This window comes from Arvicanthis niloticus, chromosome 14, assembly GCF_011762505.2.
Source record: "Arvicanthis niloticus isolate mArvNil1 chromosome 14, mArvNil1.pat.X, whole genome shotgun sequence".
Classification (NCBI taxonomy): Eukaryota; Metazoa; Chordata; class Mammalia; order Rodentia; family Muridae; genus Arvicanthis; species Arvicanthis niloticus.
In genome coordinates this window covers 53,516,356-53,539,740 of record NC_047671.1, presented here as the reverse complement: position 1 = coordinate 53,539,740, position 23,385 = coordinate 53,516,356, and the positions used below count along the sequence as shown (strand labels likewise).

The following is a 23,385-nucleotide window of genomic DNA, read 5'->3' as shown; positions in this document are numbered from 1 at the left end:
GTAGAAACAGAAAAAACTATATCAACAAAACCAGGAACTGGTTTTTTGAGAAAAATCAACAAGATAAATGAACCCTTAGCCAGACTAACCAAAGGACACAGAGACAGTATCCAAATTAATAAAATCTGAACTGAAAAGGGAGACATAACAACAGGAACTGAGGGAATTTAAAAAATCATCAGATCCTACTACAAAGGCCTATACTCAACAAAATTGGAAAATCTGGATGAAATGGACAATTTTCTAGACAGATACCAGGTACCAAAATTAAATCAGAAGCAGATAAACCATCTAAACAGTCCCATAACCCCTAAAGAAATAGAAGCAGTCATTAAAAGTCTCCCCACTAAAAAAAGTCCGAGGCCAGATGGTTTTAGTGCAAAATTCTATCAGACCGTCAAGGAAGACGTAATACCAATTCTCTTCAAACTATTCCACAGAATACAAACAGGAGGAACATTACCCAATTCATTCTATGAAGCAACAATCACGCTCATACCTAAACCTCACAAATACCCAACAAAGAAAGAGAACTTTAGACCAATCATCTCTCTTATGAACATAGATGCAAAAATACTCAATAAAATCTAACCGAATCCAAGAAGACATCAAAACAATCACCCATCATGATCAAGTAGGCTTTATCCCAGGAATGCAGGGATGGTTCAATATTTGGAAATATATCAATGTAATCCACTATATAAACAAACTCAAAGAAAAAAAAACACATGATCATCTCACTAGATACTGAGAAAGCATTTGACAAAATTCAACATCCCTTTATGTTAAAAGTCTTAGAAAGATCAGGAATTCAAGGCCCATACCTAAACATACTAAAAGCAATATACAGCAAGCCAGTAGCCAACATCAAACTAAACGGAGAGAAACTTGAAGCAATCTCACTAAGATCAGAAACTAGACAAGGCTGCCCACTCTCACCCTACCTATTCAATATAATATTGGAAGTACTAGCCAGAGCAATTAGACAACAAAAGAACGTCAAAGGGATACAAATAGGAAAGGAAGAAGTCAAAATTTCACTATTTGCAGATGATATGATAGTATACTTAAGTGACACTAAAACTTCCACCAGAGAACTCCTAATCCTGATAAACAACTTCAGCAAAGTGGCTGGATATAAAATCAACTCAAACAAATCAGTAGCCTTCCTCTACTCAAAGGATAAACAGACTGAGAAAGAAATTAGGGAAATGACACCCTTCATAATAGTCACAAATAATATAAAATATCTTGGAGTGAATCTAACCAAGCAAGTGAAAGATCTGTATGACAAGAACTTCAAGTCTCTGAAGAAAGAAATCGAAGAAGATCTCAGAAGATGGAAAGATCTCCGATGCTTGTAGATTGGCAGGATTAATTTAGTAAAAATGGCCATCTTGCCAAAAGCAATCTACAGATTTAATGCAATCACCATCAAACTTCCAAATCAATTCTTCAAGGAGATAAAAAGAGCAATTTGCAAATTCATTTGGAATAACAAGAAACCCAGGATAGCGAGAACTATTCTCAACAATAAAAGAACTTCAGGGGGAATCACCATCCCTGAACTCAAACTGTACTGCAGAGCAATAGTGATAAAAACCTGCATGGTATTGGTACAGAGACAGGCAGAAAGATCAATGGAATAGAACTGAAAATCCAGAAATGAACCCACACACCTATGGTCACTTGATCTTTGACAAAGGAGCTAAAACCATCCAGTGGAAAAAGATCAGCATTTTCAACAAATGGTGCTGGTTCAACTGGAGGTCAGCATGTAGAAGAATGCAAATCAATCCATTCTTATCTCCTTGTACAAAGCTCAAGTCCAAGTAGATAAAGGACCTTCACATAAAACCAGATACACTGAAACTAATAGAAGGTGGGGAAGACCCTCAAATACCTAGGCACAGGGGGAAAGTTCCTGAACAGAACACCAATGACTTTTGCTCTAAGATCAAGAATTGACAAATGGGACCTCATAAAATTGCAAAGCTTCTGTAAAGCAAAGGACATTGTCAATAAAACAAAACGGCAACCAACCGATTGGGAAAAGATCATTACCAATCCTACATCCCATAGAGAGCTAATATCCAATATATACAAAGAACTCAAGAAATTAGACTCCAGACAACCAAATAACCCTATTAAAATATGGGGTACAGAGCTAAACAAAGAATTCTCAATTGAGGAAACTCAAATGGCCGAGAAGCACCTTAAGAAATGCTCAACATCCTTAGTCATCAGGGAAATGCAAATCAAAACAACACTGAGATACCACCTCACACCAGTCAGAATGGCTAAGACCAAAAACTCAGGTGATAGTAGATGCTGGCGAGGATATGGAAAAAGAGGAACACTCCTCCATTGTTGGTGGGATTGCAAGCTGGTACAACCACTCTGGAAATCAGTATGGTGGTTCCACAAAAACTGGACATAGCATTACCAGTGGACCTAGCTATACCTCTTCTGGGCATATACACAAAAGTTGCTCCAACATATAACAAGGACATATGATCCACTATGTTCATAGAAGCCTTATTTATAATAGCCAGAAGCTGGAAAGAACCCAAATATCCTTCAACAGAGGAATGGATACAGAAAATGTGGTACATTTACACAATGGAGTATTACTCAGCTATTAAAAATAATGAATTCAAGAAATTCTTAAGCCGGGCGGTGGTGGCGCATGCCTTTAATCCCAGCACTTGGGAGGCAGAGGCAGGCGGATTTCTGAGTTCAAGGCCAGCCTGGTCTACAGAGTTAGTTCCAGGACAGCCAGGGCTACACAGAGAAACCCTGTCTCGAAAAAAACAAAACACAAAACAAAACAAACAAACAAACAAACAAAAAGAAATTCTTAGGTAAATGGATAGAACTAGAAAATATCATCCTGTGTGAGGTAACCCAATCACAAAAGAACACACATGGTGTTCACTCACTGATAAGTGGATATTAGCCCAAAAGCTTGAAATAGCCAAGATTCAACTCACAGACCATATGAAGCTCATGAAGAAGGAAGACCAAGTGTGGGTGCCTCGGTCCTACTTGGAAGGAGTAACAAAATACTCAAGGGAGCAAATATGGACACAAAGTGTGGGACAGAAACTGAAGGAGGGGCTGTCTGGAGACCATTCCACCTGGGTATCCATCCCATGTGCAGTCACCAAAAGTAGACACTGATGTGGATGTCAGGAAGTGTATACTGACAAGAGCCTGATATAGCTGTCTCCTTAGAGGTCTGCCAGAGTCTGACATATTCAGAGGCAGATGCTCACAGCTAACCCTTGATCTGATCAAGGGTTCCCAATGGAGGAGTTAGAGAGAAGACTAAAGGAGCTGAAAGGGTTTGTGACCCCATAAGGAGAGCAACAATACCAACCAACCAGAGCTCCCCAGGGTCTAAACCACCAGCCTGGGAGCACATAGGGAGGAACCCATGACTGCAGCTGTATATGTAGGGGAGGGTGGCCTTGTTGGGCATAGGTGGGAGAGGAGATCCTTGGTCTCATGAAGGCTGGACATTGAGTGTGGGGGAATTCAAGGATGGGGATGTGAGAATTTGGGGGGTGAGTGGGGGAACATCCTCATAGAAGCAGGAGAAGGGGGGATGGGATAGAGGGTTCCTGGTGGGAGGGAATGGGGTAAGAGGATAAAATCTGAAATGTAAGTATAATATCCAATAAAAAAAAACAATCTAGAGCATGAGAAAATGTACATAAAAATGCAAGTGTATGTGGTATTAAAATTAGACACAAAGAAAACTCCAAGGGAAATACAAAAAGACTTAACTAAGAGAAAAACACTGAACAATTGTTCATTAAAAAATCCTCAAGATTTATGTATTGGCGAAAAGAACCTTATATTGCTATAAAATGCATGTCAACTGTATTATATGTTGAGGCTGCCTCTGTCTGTCTGTGTGTGTGTGTGTTGTTGTTGTTGTTGTTGTTGTTGTTGTTGTTGTTATAAAATACATGCCAATCACCCCAACATCCTATATGTGTTTATGTTGTAGTTGTCATTGTTGTAAAATACACATCAATTGTCTCAAATGCCCTTGTGTTTTATACAATACATGTCATCTGCCTCAACTGCCTGTGTGTCTGTGTGTTTGTGTGAACGCATGTGGAGGCTAGAGGTCCGTATCAGATGTCCTTAATTGTTTCTCCTCATTTTATATATTTTTACTGAGAATTTAATATATGCACACTATGTATTTGGCTCATATTCTTTCCCAATTCCTCCCAATTTTGTGCCCCCCCCTCCTTTTTTTGAGACAGAGTTTTTCACTGAGCCTGGGGGTGGTTAGCTTGGCTAGTCTAGTTGGCCACTGAACTCTGTGTAGGTCTTCTTAACTCCACCACACACCCTGGCGCTACAGGCAAGCCTCACCCTGCCCAGCACTGACATAAATGCTGGGGAAGCCAACTCTGGGCTCATGTTTGCATGGCAGGCACTTCACCAACTAAACTGTCTCCCTGACCCTCCCCAACCACTGTACAAGCAAGGGAGCCTGTTTTTAAGTGACAATATATTCCTTTGCCAGAGAGCAGCGTATTAAATTCGGTGCTGCCCAATAGCTGTAACACCAGCATTCATGAAGCCTGAGGCTGTGGTTTGGACGCCATTTGTCCTCTCCCAACACTCATGAAATTTAGCCCCCAGTGTAACAGTACCGAGAGAGTGTGACCTTTAAGAGAGCATTAGTTCATGAGCTGCCACCCTCCTGGATGAAATGCTTCCTGGGGATGGATTACTTATGGGAGCAGGGTTGGTCCGAAGCAAGGCCTCTCTTTCTGCTTTGCCTCTTCCTCTTGTTTGTCCATTATGACACAGCACAAGGCCTTGCCTGGTGCTCCTGCCTCATCCTCATCGTGGACACCCAGCCCCTTGGATCATACATCACACTAAATCTATCCGGTAGTACACCAGTCTCGAGCACTCTGTCGTAGCAACAAAAATCAGGCTGATGGATAATTTTTAGAAAGAAGGGGGGGTGCTTGTTCTAGTCCTTTTGCCCACACAGAGTGAGAATAAAAAGATACACAGAGATTCCAGGGTCACACTATGTGACGGTGACCATCAGGGTGTGGCGTTTCTGGACTGGACCTTGGTGCTCTGCCATCTTGCCTATCCAGGTGGCCCCAAGGAGACACAGCCTGCATTCGCTAGGATGCTAGGAGCATCTCTGTCTGGTGTCACTTTTTCCTCCTAGTTCCCCTCTATTTTAAACCAGAGAGAGAGAGAGAGAGAGAGAGAGAGAGAGAGAGAGAGAGATTTTTTTCCACAAACTATACTAGATCCTAGTCTATACAAAGATAACAATAAATCAAACACACCTTTCTGTCTCATCCCTATTTCATGCAACCTGCTTATTACATAAGCCCCAAACACCCAGTTACTCAGCAAGCATAACCGCTGTCCTCCCTGCTCTCACTCTTTCTCCAGGATATAAGAGGCAAGAGCAAGGTATCCTTTCACCTTGGCCTGTCAATCTTGAAAACAGCACTGGTGTAACTAGGAGAAAATTAACAGTCTTCATTCTCTATGACGGTCTGGGCTAAACACCATAGGCTTCTTTTATGCACCTTGGCTGATAATATCACAATTCATCAATTTTCTAGGCAAAAGCCTCAAAATTAAAATTTAAACTTTTCATACTGTCCAATAATCAATATCCCAACTGCACTGGCTGGCTTTTGCATCAACTTGACACAAGCTAGATTCATCAGAGAGAAAGGCGCCTCAATTGAGGAAATGCCTCCATGGGATCCAGCTGTAAGGCATTTTCTCAATCAGTGACCAATGGGGGAGTGTGTGTGGGGAGGTGTCACCCAGCCCATTGTAGGTGGAGCCATGCTTGGGCTGGTGGTTCTGCAATCTGTAAGAAAGCAGGCTGAGCAAACCATGAGGAGCAAACTAGTTAGCAGCACTCCTCCACGGCCTCTCATCAGCTCCTGCTTCTAGGTTCTGGGCCCTGCTTAAGCTCCTGCCCTGACTTCCTCCAGTGATGGATTGTTATCTGGACATATAAACCAAATAAACCCTTTCCTCCCCAACTTGGTTTTTGACATGATATTTCATAGCAGCAATAAAACCCTAAGACACCAACCTTCAGAATACATATTTAATTTAGGGTCTAACCATTGCTACCTGTTCACCTGGAGTCTCCTCAGAGTTCTCATAGTACAACGATTCCTTCACACTTTTTTAAAGAACAGACATCGTGCAATAATAAAAGGCTTTGCCATATCTTGGACAGTGGTGAATGCAGACTCCTAACTGGTCAGTGTGCTCAGTTCTGAAAAGGACATCTATGTCACTGTGAAAGGCTCGGGGCCATCACAAAAGAGCAGGTGAAAGGAATGCAGGAGCCCAAGGATGAGCAGTGAATCTGACAAGGTTGCTGTACGGATGAGCTCACTTCAGCTGTAGTGACCCACACAGGCCACCATCCTTGTCACGCAAGGGAGAAGACTCATGAGTCCTCACCCCTCAGGAAAGGAACAGGAACAGCTAAAGGCTTCTAAAGGAATGAAGGAATCATTTTCTTCAGTGGTGCAGACACTAATAGGTTCCCATGTTCAGTAAACAGTCTCCCTCTCGTGTTCACGCTGCAATCACAACTGAATTGAGTGGGTGACACACAAAAAATATCCCAGTAGGAGAAAGAACTGTTGGGATGATGGTTTTCAAAGGGAGAGGGGAAGGAGGTGAGAGGTGGCAATGGGGGTTAAAAATGACTATCATATACGTACATGAGATCGTCAAAGAATTTAAAAAGCTTTACTGCATCTATTTTACAATGGGTGTGGTGATGATTCCTTTAAGGAACAGCTAGGCATAGTGGCACATGTCTTTAATCCCAGCACTCAGGAGAAAGAGCTGGGATAGCATAGTGAGATCTGTCTACGAAACAACAAAAGAACTCGAAACAACAAAAGAACTTTAGAATGCTATATAGCTTAAGATTCTACATTTCTATTTTCTAGAGTTTTCTTTCTCCTTTCCTTGGTTCTGAGGATAAAATTTTGGGTCTCCCGTATGCTCCACAAACTCTTTACCACTGAGCTACATCTCAACCCTTTTTTTTCTTATTTTGAAAAAAAATATATATCACTAAGTTGCCTGGCCTAGCCTTGAACTCTGTATATAATATAGGCTGGCCTCGAGCTTATGGTTCCTCTGCCTCAGCCTTCCTAGTGGCCGGGATTACAGGCCTATGCCACGGGGAAGAGGGGCTTAATCTTGCTTTCTGCAAGCCAAAGAATTGCCATATGCATGTTAAAATAACAAAACAATTTCTTGACTTAAGAAGTCAAAAAGAGTCTGAATCACAAGAGCCACAAATATCTCAAAAAGGGGAGGGGAGGGGAGGGGAGGGGAGGGGAGGGGAGGGGAGGGGAGGGGAGGGGAGGGGAGGGGAGGGGAGGGGAGGGGAGGGGAGGGGAGGGGAGGGGAGGGGAGGGGAGGGGAGGGGAAAAGGGCAGGTCATCCTGAGGAATTAAGGACTCAACATACTTCACACTTGCGCTCCAGCAAGTGCATCGCTGAGTCAACAGCTACTTGAGCTCCGCTCTTTGCCTCTGAGTACAGATCTGAGGGACTCTAAGCAACATTGACAGGTTATAGCTTTAGTTTGCTCCTTGGTATGAACAACTAAAAGCTGAGTTCTATACTGGAGCAACCTCTCAGCATGGACAGAAGCAACAGCCTGTCATTGGGGCCATCTGCAGAGAAAGGGAGCCCCATTTTTCAGCAGAAGGGGATTTCTACAAATCACTATTGGCCTCTTATAAAAGTACCACCGGCCCCCATCAAGGTCACTCACAGACCCTGGTTCCATTCCTGAGGATAAAGGAAATAACAAGAAAGGGACTTGCTGAATTGAATTACATCTCTTCCATCGGTGTCACATGCCAGGGACTCCTGAAGACTTTATCGGGATCTACTCGTCTACTCTCAATATCTCTATGCTATATAAACTGCCACACTTACCATTTAAAATGAAGACGCAAACAGTGCGCGGTTGACTCACCCTACAGCACAGACTGATTCTAAGAACTGATACTCCACTCTCTGGAAGTGTCTGATTAGAAACTTGAATTTCCAGGCTCCTACTCTCAGCTACCAACTCCTATTTTGCTGGCTCACTCTTCTAATGCTCTGACCACATTAGACATCAGCCTCAGTGGTCCCAGTAGCTTTCCACGGACCCTTCCTCAGCCTCTCACTGCTTTCCACGGACCCTCCCTCAGCCTCTCACTCCATCGCTGCTCCCTTCATCAGCCATCACAGTCAGGCACTTGTAATCATCTCCAAGTCCCTTATATGCCCTCCCCGCCATAATGTTCACTGAGCGGAGACAGAGCTGTGACCATGTTTTCCTTATGCAAGCACCCAATGGTAACACACAAATGAAGGCTCAGACTGCACGACATCGGGATATTAGGTCATTTTCTATATTACATACTTATTTGTCATCATGGCCAAACACTTAAAAGAATCAGTTTAAGGAAGGAGAGGTTTAAGAGACATGTAGTTTAAGGTACACATGGTGGCATAACACTCTGCAGTGCCAGGGACGTGAGGGGGTGGCTAGTTCATCTCAGATAAGCAGGAAGCGAATCTGGATCTGAAAACTATGAGCTGTAACTCAAAAGGCCCCGCGCTCCAGCAACCCACCTCCTGCAGCTAGGCCCTATCCCCCAAAGTCCATTTAATATGAACTTATCAGTAGATGACGCCATCACTGAAGTTAATGGCTTCCTGATCTACTAACCTCTTAGTAACATCATCAGATGAAGACCAAGCCTGTAACACATGGGCCTATGGGGAAACAGTTAACATCTAAACCAGTCAGAGGTATCACTTTCAACTCATTACTGCCCACAGTGCCCAACAGAATCCCACTCTGTCATATTCTCTACCTAGACAACCCCTTGGCATTCTCTCCGCCATCCTAAAGCAATCAGAGATCAGTCTCCCTCCATCCACCCACCTGCCTGCATCTGTGTCACACTCTCCTGTTACCTTGCAGACATGCCCATGATCCACTTAACCCCAGGCAGTCTCAGCTCTACAGGACACAGTAGGGTGAATTTCTGTTCGTAACATCAACGTTTCCCCTTCTGCAAAAATCACTCCTGGCTATCCCTCATCACACTGATTCATGGTTGTTGTTTTGTTGTTGTTGTTGTTTTCTGTTTTGAGGGTTAAAACCAGGGCCTTGTATATTCTAGACGAGCAGCCTACCACTGAACTACATACCCACTCCCTTGTTTTGGGAGCTGAGTATCAGTGTAGCTCAGGTTAGCACTGACCTAATTTCTCTTGCCAAAACCCACCAAGTGTTAAGATTACAGGGGTGACCACCATGCCTAGCCAAAATAAAAAGGTTTCTTTAAAAAATCCTCTAAAATTTTGTAACATATTTTGATCTTATATATTTGCAACATATTTTAATTCTATTCACTGACTACTTCCCTCCAATATCCCCCATATCTCCAACCTCTTTCCCCTCCCAACTTCATATCTCCAATGCCTCTTCCTCCTCCTCATCTTCATCATCCTCCTCATCATCAATAGCCTAGTCCAATTAGCACTGTCCACAAATGATGGTTGTGGGGGAATCCACTGGGACATATGAAATCCACCAGTGGCCACATCACCATCCCCCAAGTGACTCTACCTCCCTCGGCAGAGATCAACTGCCAATAGCCCCTTCCCTGAGTAGGGCCTCTGAAGTGCCCACCGCAAAGGCTCTGGTCTCCTGTATCTGTCCATGTCATTCCCATGCTTTAAATAAATAAGCAGGTGGGGAGAACAATGCTTGTTTCTATTCTACCTCTGTACCCTCTTGAATCCTCTTTAGTATAGGTTGAGCATTTATTTCCTGGCCAAAATACTTCAGATGAGGAGCAGGAGGGGGGAACATTGAGAGATTTATGGGATGAGACCTAACTCTAAGCATAAAATTCTTTTATGTGTTTAGACACATCACCTAAAGGTAATTGTACATATTTTAAATAACATGGTATAGGAAACTGTTTCCACAGAAGCGTCAGAAAGCAAAGGTGTTACTACCTCAGTCACTCATAGGGGCAACGTGATTGTCGGGAATCACAGCATTCCTCACTCTGACTTTATATGATACCAACGAGCAACCGTTCATAGACTTAATACTCGTAAGTTCCTGAGAGTAAAAACAGTGCATGCACCAGGAGACTGGAAAGTAATGTGCCCCCATGTTTACTGTAATCAAGCAGCACAGAGCATCCCCAGAGTCCACAGACACAGATTCCTTCCCCCATCTACTCAAAACTCCCTTTCTGGTTCTTAGATAATCTTCTATCTCCCTCCTCCTTCCCCGCTAGCCACACAATACTTTTGCTGGCGGCCTCTTAGCTTCCCAGCCAGGAAATCCCAAAATGCCTGAGGCTCATGCTTCCTGATCAGAATTCCTCTTCATGTATCTGCCAGTATTACATCTCCACTCAGATACTTCTTAGAGTCTCAGGCCTTAAACGTCAAAAACCTCTTGTACCCATCTGTAAATCCTTTTGGCTTCTGTGCTCTAAACGGAAACCAAATCCAAACATTTCTCCACACTCTCTGGTAAGTGGTGAGCAGTATGTGGCATCACCCTCTCCTGGATTCCTTAAACAGCTGCTTTTATGCTGCCCTGTTGCCCCCCACCAAACCTTGCCTTTGTAGTTTTTTTTTCCTTTTCTTTTCTTTTCTTTTTTTTTTTTTTTTTTTTTTTTTGTTTTTGTAGAGAAACCATTCAAAGCATGAGTCAGATCAGTTCCCTCTTCAGGGAGGCAGCCTGCAGTAGTTTCCCTTTGGACAGACATCAAGCTTGTGGTAATAGGCATGGCCGTCCCAGAGCAGGACCTACTCCAGTCCCTCCTCTCTGACTTTAGAAGGAGGAGCAACAGAAAACAACTTACACAAGAGTATCAGTGGAAGCCCCAGGTCTTGAAGGCTGTCACCAGGAGAAGGAGGAAGAAAGGAACCTAATTATACAGAGTCAGAGCTTAGCAATGCTGTTGTCTGTGGTAACATACCAAAAAAAAAAAAGGGACCAGGACCTAATGAACTGTCTGAGTCAGACAGGGAAATCTCCAAGCAGACTGGAGAAAGTGCCAGTGGCTTCACTTTGCTGCCTACAATAAAATTCAAGGAGAGAGAGAGAGAGAGAGAGAGAGAGAGAGAGAGAGAGAGGGGGGGGGAGGGGGGAGGTGGAGGGGGGAGGAGGAGGAGGAAGAGGAGGAGGAGGAGGAGGAGGAAGAGAAGGAGAAGAAGGAGAAGAAGGAGAAGAAGGAGAAGAAGGAGAAGAAGGAGAAGAAAGCTCAAGGATAAAGGAGAGCCAGGATGAAGAGTTAGTTCAGAAACAAAACTTTCTGTTCCTTGTCTTATCAGAAGGCAGCCAGTGCTACAATTAACAAATGGCTTCCAGGCAGACTGGATCCAGAAGCTGTCAGGAAAACAAGACATAATTGTAAAATCCTTTATATTAAGTCCTCAAAAGGATTGCATACCAGGCTTCATATAGACCCATTCAAAATGACCAAAGTTTCCTTGAAAAATCCTGACTGTGTTGTACATGCTGATATCAAAGCAATCTGTTAGTGCTACCTTTGTCTAGTAAAGTTGACTAAACAGCAATTTGTAGGAAATCTGCAAACATGCTGTTTGTTTTATAATTATGCAACCTGAGCGTGGTAGCACAAACCTGAAATTCCAGCCAGCACCTGGGGAGACAGAAGAAGAAGGAAACAGGTTCATGGCCAGACTAGACTTCAGGAGGACGCCGTCTACACTAAACCTTTCTCTCCCAGCACTGGCAGAAAAGCCAAGACTCCGCACCTGGAAAAGAAGGTCTGTGGTCGCAGTCTTTTTTGAGCACTACTCAGCTGCAAACATGTACTACTGGTTTATGGAACAGAAGAAAATCCAGAGAACAGAGCCGACAAACAGACAGCAGAGCCAGCTACCGCAACGAACTCCTCCCAAGGCAGTAAGACCAAGAAAGAGCTACACGTGCCTGGTTTAACATCAAAATCCAAAATGTTGTACTGAACCCTGTAAGCATATACAAATGCTGTCTCTAAACTTTAAAACAAAATGGGGACAAGATTAGAAACTAAAAACTGGGCTAATAACTGCCTCCTGTTTATCTCTTTTCTGCTTTTTTGCGGGTTTCTTTTTTCTCCTCCTCTTCCTCCTCTTTTCTTCTTTCCTTCCTTCTCTTTCTTCCTCCTTCTCTTTCTCCTTCTCCTCCTCCTCTTCTTCCTCCTCCTCTTCCTCCTCCTCCTCCTTTGTTTCCCCCCTCCTTTCTAAACGGGAGTGTTCAAGTCATACTTGGTGGCTTACATCTGTGATGCCAGGACTTGAGAGACTCAGACAGGATCATCATGAGTTCAAAGCCAGCCCTGGCTACAGAGTAAGACTTTGTCTCTAACAATAATTATTGTTACTACTCAATAAAATAAATAAACAAATGGAAACTGTGGGGGGTTTGAATGATCAATGTTCCTTGTTAGTCTTGACCATCTGAATACTTGGTCCCCGTTGGTGGCGCTATTTGAGTAAGCTTGGGAAATATGGCCTGGATGGAGAAAGTTATTGTTAGGGGCAGGCTTTGAGAGTTTTTAAGTCATTTCTAGTTCATTCTCTGCTTCATGCTTGTGGTTTAAGATGCAACCTCTCAACCTGCTGCTCCAGATGCCATGCCCGCTGCCCGCTGCCCGCTGCCATGACAGCCCCCTTATCCCTCTAGAACCATAAGCTCAGTAAACCCTTCCCTCTCAAAACGGCCATGCTGCTTTCTCGTGACAACAGAAGAGAACTAACATGGAAGCTGGTGTCAGTGATAATACGCACAGCATCATTCTGCTGAACGAAGGCAAGGAGTCCTCCTTTTTCTCGTCATCTAAATACAGATCCAGATCGGGGTCCTGCACTGCAGGCCATGTCACTCAACGCTATCGTATTTCCTTACAGACTCAAGGAGGTAAATCTGAGGGAAAATTCCCAGACTCAAATCTGATGAGACTCTGAATTCCAAGCCTGAGTCTTAAGGAGTAAATGAGAATCTGGAAAGGCCATGGGAACAATATTTACATTTGGGAATATTTAAAATATTTACATCTAGGAAAAATGCCATTTTTGACTGTAGAATCTAATCTAATGTTTAAAAACGTGTTTTTAAGAGTTAGAGAGATGGCTCAGAGGTTAAGAACACTTCCTGGTTTTGAAGAGGACTGGGGTCAGTTCCTGACACCTACAGAATAGCTCACAACCACCTGTAACTCCTGCTTCAGGGCATCAAATGCACTTATCTGGTCTCTAAGGGCACCAGGCACATGATGTAAATCTATACATCAGCAGGCAAAACTTTCGCACACATAAATAAAAATAAATCTTTTTTTTTTTTTAAACACGCCGTTAAATTACTCAACACTACCATCAAGGGCTGTGTGCTTTCCTCTCATTTTTAAAATGTGGCTTGGCCTTCTCTTCAAATGAACGGAATATGGCAGAAGTCATAAAAGACAACACAACAGTTGTCGCTGTCCCTCCCTCTGTCCCTCCTCTCTGCTCTCGCTGTCCCTCCATCCATCCCTCTTTACCTCTGTTCTCCCAGAGGCTGGGCCCTGAAACCCAGCCGTTGTGCTGAAAGAAACACATAACCCTGTGGGAAACCCAGTGGTTCTCAAAGTGCAGAAACTTACCAAGCATAGGAAGTTAAGATGGGGTTTGTCTCGACGCTGTCCTAGCACAGGAAAATTGATGCAATTGCAGATAACCAAGTAACCGACCAGAGGAGCCAGATCAAGCCTGGTGTGGACTGTGAAGTAAGCCTGGCCTTACTTAGCACACCATCTAGTACCCAGCCAGACTACATGGTCATACCAGGAGCACCTGGCAGCCTCACTTCTGCTCACTTCCATTTAGACTGTGTCTGTAACTCTAGCCTCAGTCTTGGGGGACCAGACTTAGATGTCTAAAGGACATGGACATTTCATATTTAGCATATCCAAAACTAAACTGACCCCCTTCACCCCAAAACCAACTTCTCCATCAGGTATTCCCCATTCCTCCTCAGCTTCCCACTCCCAACGCCAGCCCAATACATAGCCTACAGGCTGCGAGACATACATACGCATGTGATACGCCCACACTCCTTTCTTACCATGATGTATCTTCAGTGGCCTTTTAGGTCTGGGATACCTATTTGTTCCTTCCTGGGGCCAAAGTACAGCTGTTTTCTGCCCAGTATAGCCTCCTATGAGAGAGGGTTTCTCTGTGTAGCCTTGGCTGTTCTGAATCTCACTCTGTAGACCAGGCTGGCCTCGAACTCACAGACCTAAGATTAAAGGTATGCACCACCACTACCCCATAAGCCCACCTATTCTTATCATTCACCTGTCAGCTTGATCTCCAAGATGACTGCCGAGCGCCCAGCAGATCCCTCCCCCCACCACTATGGAATGTCAACTTAAAGTCAGAGCGCTCACCACCTGCTACATGAACATCTACTCTCTATGTTCTAGAAATAAACTCCTTGGAACCAGGGACCTTGCCCTTGCTCTCCATCACACCTCCCCTCTAAGATACAGCAGCTGCCCAGAAAAGATTTGCTGCTTAAACAGAGAAGAGAAACAGCAAACACAGTCCTAGGTGAGATGTGCCATGAGAGTAAGGCTATAAAATGTATGGATTTAAGTAAGAAACTTCCTTTAAAAAAAATACCTCCTAGAGAACACCCTGAAGCCCAAAACAAACTCGAGAGGTACCTTGCATGGAGAGAGAAAAAAAAAAAAAAAAACAACAACAACAACAAAAAACTTGTAAACCATCTTTAACTCATGAGGCAAACTCCAGGCTTTACTGTCCTTAAAAGCAGGCAGGTGTGTGCTAATCTCAGCCTGGAATAGACTATATAGCTAATAGATGACACACCAATTAATTCCTAAAAATTAAAGACAAAACAGCAATAGCAGGCTTTGATTGTCATGGCCAATCTACCTATTCATTCTGTTCATGGAGGATGTAACTTTTATAATCTTTTTAAGATTCAAAGCAAAGTTAAATCAAGGCTAATTAATCTGCCAGAGATTTATGTCATAATTCTACACATTATTTTTTTTAAAAAAAGGTGTTCTTTGGTAATTAAATGTATAGGCCAAGTGTGGTGATACAAATATATTTATAGGCAGGCGTAGCAAGTTAGAGGTCATCCTGGGCTATATAAAAAGACTCCCATATCAAAGGAGGAGGAGGAGGGGGAAGAGGAGGAGGAGGGGGAAAAAAGAAAAGGAAGGAAAAGAAGGCAGGTAGGAGAGGTGGGGGGGGAGGAGAGAGGAAGGGAAGAAGAGAGGGAGAGAGGGAGGAAGAACAGTCTAGAATCGTGAACTATTATGCCACTGCTTCCACATCTAAATCAAACAAAATAATCATCAATTAAAGATCTGAAATTCTATCCTTTATAGGTTACACTGATTTAACTAGGGAGACAGCAGTCTAATTTATAATTTAATAAAATGTTCACTGAAACAAAATCAGCAGTATCCCTTCTGTGTAACTAATACAGCATAAATTAAATTTCTCAGCCGTCTGCTTCGCTGGTAGAAGAATACTTCCCATGCTTCCACACCTCGTCTTTTATTTATACATGCACACATACATACATGTTTAAGTGTGTGAGCTCTTGCTGCTGTCTACACACACACACACACATACATACATGTTTAAGTGTGTGAGCTCTTGCTGCTGTCTACACACACACACATACATACATACATGTTTAAGTGTGTGAGCTCTTGCTGCTGTCTACACACACACACATACATACATGTTTAAGTGTGTGTGCTCTTGCTGCTGTCTCACTTAGTTCTGACAGCTTTTCTTTGAACCTTCATCACTTTCAACTGTTTGCTTTACTCTAGCTTGGGGTTTGGGGGTTTTTGTTTTTGTAAATTAAGAGCACTGAGTGCCATTAATAAAAGATCTTTCAAGAATTCAGCTCCTCCGTAAACCTGGCAAACAACTAATGGGGGGGGGAGGCATAGGATAATGTATTTTATTGTATATGACCAGCTGCCTATTGTGACAACAGGCTGAGAAGGGAGAAAAACCAAACAAAGCAGGAGCAGACTCTAGGGCAATGGAAGCCTTTCACACACATTGACAACGTCCTGTCAAAACCAACACAGACTGCGAAGAAACTCCATCAATCAAAGCCGCTCTGCCTCTCCCAGGAGCTGCATGGGGAGAAGGGGAAGCCCACTTGGCAGCTTCACCACAGCGAGGGTTCTCTCACACACATCAGCTCCCGAACTCTCATGATGTACTAAGACTTCTCAGGAGAGAGGAGACCCTCTCCAAACAGGGAACGTTTCAGAGAAACACCATCTGTCCCGACTTTATTAAACACCGTTTACGCACTGCAGAGAAACAGAAGCTTTACTATAAGTATCATCATATATATTAACAAAAGTGAAGCCGTCCCGCCGGAGTCCTCACACGGCACGCCACCTCTCCTTTTACACATTACACTACCTGCCTGTTGTACACAAGAACTGCTCAACAGCACCGAGTAGCTGTTAGAGCATCTGAGATATCACATGTATGGCACGCCTTGTCATCCCATACGTTTCTAAGCAAACTGCCCAACCTCTCGGTAAAGCCATTTTTGAAAGGTAAGATGTGCTTTAAGTGAAAGGAGCGAGGTGAAGAACTCCAAGAATGACAGACAGCACAGAGACATGGAGAGGAACGTGGGCGAGTACCTGTCTCGAAGCTCTTCCCTCAGCCTGGCCTTCACACAGGATTCTACAGGGAGAGATCCTTCCTTCTAAACCAGCTCAGACGACCTACCCAGCAGTAATGGGTGGTGATAGCCAATCTCAGGACGTTTATAAACAAGGCTCTAGTGATGTGTGAGGTTAAAAGATGCATGTCATTCCTAGCCAGTAGGGGAAAGGTTCAAGGAAGAAAAAGACAGAGATGTGGGTGCTAAGAAAATAGGACTTAACCCGGGAAAACTGGAGGAGAGGAGAGCAAGCAGGTGGTCAGGCATGGATGCAGCACAAGACATGCTGGCACAGGGAAGGGGCAGCAGACACGCAGAACATGCAGCCATGCAATGGAACTTGGGCCTGGATGGAACTTGCATACTCACACTGCAAGCCAAGGGATGCAAGAGTAACTAAGGGTTATACATCTTGAAGGACTTGTGAAACGTTGCTTAGAGCTGAGACTTTCTCTTTGGGACTCCTATTAAAGAATTTTAAGCCACAGTGAGACAGGATGAAAGTTCTGTTTTGGGGGAGAAAACCACAACCAAGATTGGGAAAAAGGAAAGATTAAATCCATTTTTTTTTTGTTTTTTTTTCGAGACAGGGTTTCTCTGTGTAGCCCTGGATGTCCTGGAACTCACTCTGTAGACCAGGCTGGCCTCGAACTCAGAAATCCACCTGCCTCTGCCTCCCAAGTGGTGCTGGGATTAAAGGCGTGCGCCACCACTGCCCGGCTCCCAGCTCCATTTTTAATGATAGCTCTTTTTCCTCTCAGGAGCACTCTAGTTTAGATGGTAGTATTAAGAAATTAATTATGGACATTTCTAATTGCCTAATTAGTTTCTAATATGTATAATGTCTGATTCACAACATGGCCCATAAACGTACAGCACTCCACAACTGACCATCTTTCCTTGGGAACTCAGAATATTCTGGCAGAAGTCTTTTACTGGGGAATATAATTCCAGACCTTTCCCAAACCAATGGAAGTCAACTCATCGCTGACCTGTAGGAAGATGTTTCGCTAGCTTGCAAAAAGCCCAGGCTGGAAGATGCCATGGTGATAATACAGCAGATACCCTCTGCTGGAGCCTGATTTTCTAGTGACTTAAAGAAGACCATCCTGAGGAGAGCAATAAATAGGACTCTGTTGTGTGACACCAGTGAGATCCAGAGGCTGATTTATTGTTGCTGTAAAACATAATCCAATGTGTTTGAACAACTGTATACTATCAAAACCTTTGCTCGCTGATTTAAGTAAATTATGTTATTATAATATCAAGACTGCCAGGACCTGGTGGCAGCCTAGCCATGAAGGAAGTAAGGAAAGGAGGTGGGGGAGCCCAGTGCTATGCAAGATTCTGCCTTTACCTCGAGGATGCACATATGAGGACTTGTCAGGGCTGGAGAGATGGCTGAACAGTTAAGAGCACACACTACTCTGGCAGAGGACCTGAGTTTGGTGTGTAGACCATGTGGGCATCTCAAAGTCATAGCACCCATGGGCACCCACACTTATGTGCACATACCTACATATAGATATACACAGACAAATAATGACAAATCTTTTAATAATATGATAGTACTTTAATCAATTATATGATAATTATACTTGGGTTCAACAATTAGGACTTTTAAATTCTCAAGGAAATAGCTTAAAATTTTTAATTTCCCTATATACAATATTTTAGGGATAAGTATCTTTATTGATTAAAAAATTTAAGTGGGCCCAGCATGGTAGCACATAACTGTAATCTTAGAACTCAGGAGACAGAGACAGGAAGATCAGGCATTCGAGGCCAGCCTCAGCTATAGTAACTTGGAGACTAGCCTGACCTATCTCAGTAAATCTATAGATAAAGAGAAGAAAGTTTTTTGGAGAAAGTGAAAGAGAAATACAAATTTAAGGACAAGAATAATAGAGGAAAAAAAAGAGAAGATAAAGTACAATACAATTATTAAATTTAAATTCAAGGATTCCATTAAGAGCGATGTGACAGATTTTACAATGTCAATATTTATGGGAAGCCAAGATTTGCACCTACCAAAGTTATGATGAAATATCCTTAACTTAAAACCATATGCAAGATAAGTATTTTTTTTAAATAATTGAAAAAAATCACTGCTCTCAGAAACATGAAAGAGCAGAGACGATGGGGTGGGGGTAGGGGGGAGAGACAAAGAAGTTTTAGTTTCAAGGGTACATTTGCGGTACCTAAAGGCCATCCAAGCAGTCGGGAAGGCTGACACATGCGCTCGATGCAGTTTAGCCACCAGCCTTGCCATTTATAGAGGTGTTTTCCTTGCTCACCGCCCTCCTGTGAGCTGGTACTAACAATGTGTGACTGGAGAATATAAAGCAGAAGCTAGGGAGACTCACCCAGTGCCACACCGCTCTCCTGGGAGCAGAATGCAGTTTAAAGCCAGACAGCCTTATCCTTGAGTCTAATGTTTTTGCACATGACAACATTGCTCGAGATACCTGGGCTGGAGACACTAATTAGGGGTAGAAATTATCACTCTTCAGACAATAATTTACCTATGGAACAGATGGCACTACCCAGGAAGAACACATATTTATCCTCAGTGAAATAAAAGCTTCAGCATTACACGGCCTCATGAGGATATCCCTGTCATTCCCGGAAAGGAAAACAATTCTTGCTGCAATTTTCTTTCCCAGTGTCCCCACCTCACTACACTGCTTATATGCCATGCGCTACAAAGTCAATGGGATCACGAATAGGTTTTCCTGCTTCATCTTTCCTCTGTTCCCCTACCAAGTACCTAAAGATGCCACAGACAGGCAGGTCCGTGTGTAAGAAGTGTGACAATATTTCCTTCTTTGTGTCATTATCAGGCATTAAGGCTATTTTCTAAAATATACAACATCTCACATCCATTACAGAATACAGAATCTAGATGCAACGTGTGCCGAGCGGAGACTGTCTGCTCATGCTCAGTGGAGAAGGTCGCCTTCAACACCAGAACATCTGGAGGGAGCACTGCATGCATGAACCTCTGCAGAGTTAGGACACGAGGAATCAAGGATAAAACCCTGATGAATGCAATATGTGGATGAGACCCATGTGTAAAAAACACAGAACCAAAACTAACAAACAAAAGGCCAAACTCAGTGTCTCGTGGAATAGGCAGAGGAAGAGTGAAGATAAAGCAGAATCAGCCTCTTTCTCTTCCGGTCCCAGGTGCTGCAGGAGCCGCGGGTTACCTTGCAGACATGGCCAAGTCCAAGAACCACACCACACACAACCAGTCCCACAAATGGCACAAAAAAGGCATCGAGAAACCCCGGTCACAAAGATACGAATCTCTTAAGGGGGTTGACCCCAAGTTCCTGAGGAACATGCGCTTTGCCAAAAAGCACAGCAAGAAAGGCCTGAAGAAGATGCAGGCCAACAATGCAAAGGCAGTGAGTGCACGAGCAGAGGCCATCAAGGCCCTTGTGAAGCCTCAGGCCCTCAAGCCCAAGATGCCAAAGGGCCTCAGCCGCAAACTCAGCCGCCTGCCTTTCATCGCTCACCCCAAGCTTGGGAAGCAGATTCGAAGCTACATGGCCAAGGGTCGCAGGCTCTGCCAACCAAAGCCCAAGGTTCAAACCAAGGCAGAGGCCACAGCTCCAGCTAAGGCCCAGGCTTCAGCTCCAGCTCGGGCTCCCAAAGGTGCCAAGGCCCTTGTGAAGGCCCCATAGAGAAGGCTCCTGCCAGTGTGAAGACAGATGGACGGTTGTGACACACCAACTACTCACTATTTGCAGATGACCAGTGTCCTATGCTGATTTTATAAATAAACTGGAGGCAAGATCAAAAAAAAATCAGAAAAAAAGTCTGAAAACAGAAAAACAAAAAGTCTGAGTTGTCATTGTAACAAAATAAGATTTCAAGAAAGAATAAGCTACAGTTGGCAATGCAGCAGAAAGGTGGGGTTCTCTGTAAGGGTTAAGAATGTCTCTGGCAGCCTCTGCCCAAAAGATGGTTTTTTTTTAAAAAAAAAAAAAAAAAAAAGGATGAATCATGACAAGATATAAGAAGATAAGGAACCCCTGAGACCTCAGCACTTGCTTCTAAATCAGAGACACTTTGGCATAGCCCAGTAGTGCTGGGAAAGAAAGAGTAAAGGAGAAGGCTGGAGCTCCCACAGAGGGAAGAGGGGATACCATTCTGGAGAGAGGCACTGGGACTCTTCTCCTGTGACAGGAGAGGAACAATGGTGTCCGAGAGTGGAGTGGTCCAGGAACAGGAAGTTCTTTCTGACTGTTCTGGTGAGACGGATGATCAGTTCACTGAAGAAAGAGGACACCTGTGTGTCACTGTTATCCATGTGTGGAATCTTTTTCCCTTCTGTGATTTCCTGAAGTCGGAGGATAGCAGGTCTAAGAAGCATGATTCTCAGAGACAGTTCCAATTCTGTCTTCTGAGAAAAGTTCCAAGAGTTCTACGACTTCTGCCTCTAAAAGAGTAATTAGGGCAGCCTCAACTCTAACACTGAGAGGTAGCACAGTTATAATTACTACCACAAGGGTCAGGAGTGGCTGGGACATCGTGTTTACCTTTACTATTGATCCAATGTCACCATGTGCATCTTTCAATTTTCCCAAGGCTATGTAAGAATCTAGACCTTTTATGACTTTCTCTTCTTTCCTTCAGACTGTGCCCTTCCTCATACTTTAAAAAAACAATGAGCACTGCTTTCCCTCAGTCTAGTCTCCACAGGAGAGACCACGTACACCCCTTATGCCTTCTAATCTATGGAGATCATTCATGAAAGTCTGCTTTGGTTCCATGACCCTCGTGAGAGTTGAGGGCAGAGGCCAATTACTTTCGATACAGAACAGGTTCCTACTATGGTTTGAACACAGCTAATCACCACCCAAGTGCTCATGTGTGGAAAGCTTGCTCCTTGGTATGGCAGTATTTGGAACCTTTAATAGTATACAGTATAGAACCTTTAATAGTGGTGAATAGTTACATCACTGAAGGAGATGCCCCCAGGAGGAAGTGATGTATTTCTCCTGGGACCTCAGTTAGCTCTTTGGAGAAAGCTGTTGAGTGAGCAATCACGGTCTCTTGTTATCTGTGCCACTTCTCTTGCCACATGATCTCTCCCCTTCCCACAGATGCATCCCTGCTATTGGTCTTCCATCTTCCATGAGGTCCTCACCAGATGAACAAATGCCTGCAGCATGCCTTTGAATGTCTGGACTCTAAGCTAAATGTTTCTTTTTTTTTTTTTAATTCATTACCCAACTTCAGGTGTTTTGTTATAGTAAAACAAAACAGAATAATTCAGATATTAAGAGTTAAATAAGCATCTTCATCATTTTTTTGGAAAGACACATGGGATTCAAAGATACCTGTGATTCCCAACAGCAGCTATCTGTTCTGCCTCTTCATACTCTGCTTATAACTGTCTCTGAAACCCTCAAAGGTGGCCTGGCTCCTTCCATCCTCTGATGATTTTCTTAATGTTTAAATTCTTCATTTCTTAACGTTTAAAATGAAGAAGGTTGTGCTACAATTCTGACATTGTGCCTACTGCCAACAGGCCTCCCCATCCTTCTCTCACAGCGAGGAACCCAAGTGCTTCTGAAGCCACAATGCTGCTCACACATCAGGGACACACAGCTAGCAGCTACAATCGTAAGAGAACCCTGCTCATACGCCATAGAGGGTACAAGAAATCACTACCCAGGGCGCTTAGCAGTGTTGCAGGTTTCTGCCTGAAATGTGAAAACTCTAAATACTATAAAGTCTTACATTTCTCCCGAGCAAGCAAAAATTAAATTCTCCGCCACAAATCCACTAGGATTCATTTGCCTCGGCTGCAACAAACTGCCAGAGACGTGACAGCTTAAAACAATAGGAATGTATTCTCCTGCAATCCTGGGGGCTTTAGGTTCAAAACAAATCTTACTAGGATAAAATAAAAACGCCTGTAGGGCGTGTTCCTCCCAGAGGCTCTCTGGGGAAGCAGCCATTTCCTTGCCTTCTTTCCAGCTTCAAGAGGCCACCTGCATTTCCTGACTAAAGGGTCTCTTTCAGCAATGCACCACTCCAACCTCTGTTACATCTTCTCTCTGATTTCCCAGCTTTCTTCCTCTTTCACAGATGAGGACACCTGTAATTGAATCATCTTCCAGCAGATAAGGTCTGTGTAGTTTTAGCAAGGTAGTCAAGCTTTCCAGGCAAGGTCTGGCACCAACCAGGAAACTGTATTTGTCTCTACTAGGAAAATATTACTAATAAATATGAATGCAATCTGAGGTAACTTCCAAAGCCTCAAGTTTACTCATCCTGTACGAATTTATAGTTCTACAATAGTGACCCATGGTCTATATGGGACAGAGCTCAGTGGATCTATGAATATGTCTGTACCCTGTCAAAATGAACATCAAGACCTACTTGCCTTTGACAATGCACTTCTCTCTGTGCAGATCTACCAAAATTCCCAATGTTTACCTCTATTGTGTGAAATCCTTCTGTGAATAGAATAGATTGTGAAACTAGCTTTAAAAAAAACCATGTTTCACTATTACAGCATCCCACTCCCCTGCCTCTTC

General features: G+C 43.5%; 1 protein-coding gene and 1 pseudogene across 3 annotated transcripts in view; one reads left to right on the top strand and one right to left on the bottom strand.

Annotated features, from left to right (window-relative positions):
* The window catches only part of Epb41l4a (erythrocyte membrane protein band 4.1 like 4A), a 209,447-nt gene that overhangs the window by 98,527 nt on the left and 87,535 nt on the right, over positions 1-23,385 (bottom strand). The window lies entirely within an intron of this gene.
* On the top strand, positions 20,047-20,517 carry LOC117719948 (large ribosomal subunit protein eL29 pseudogene; annotated as a pseudogene).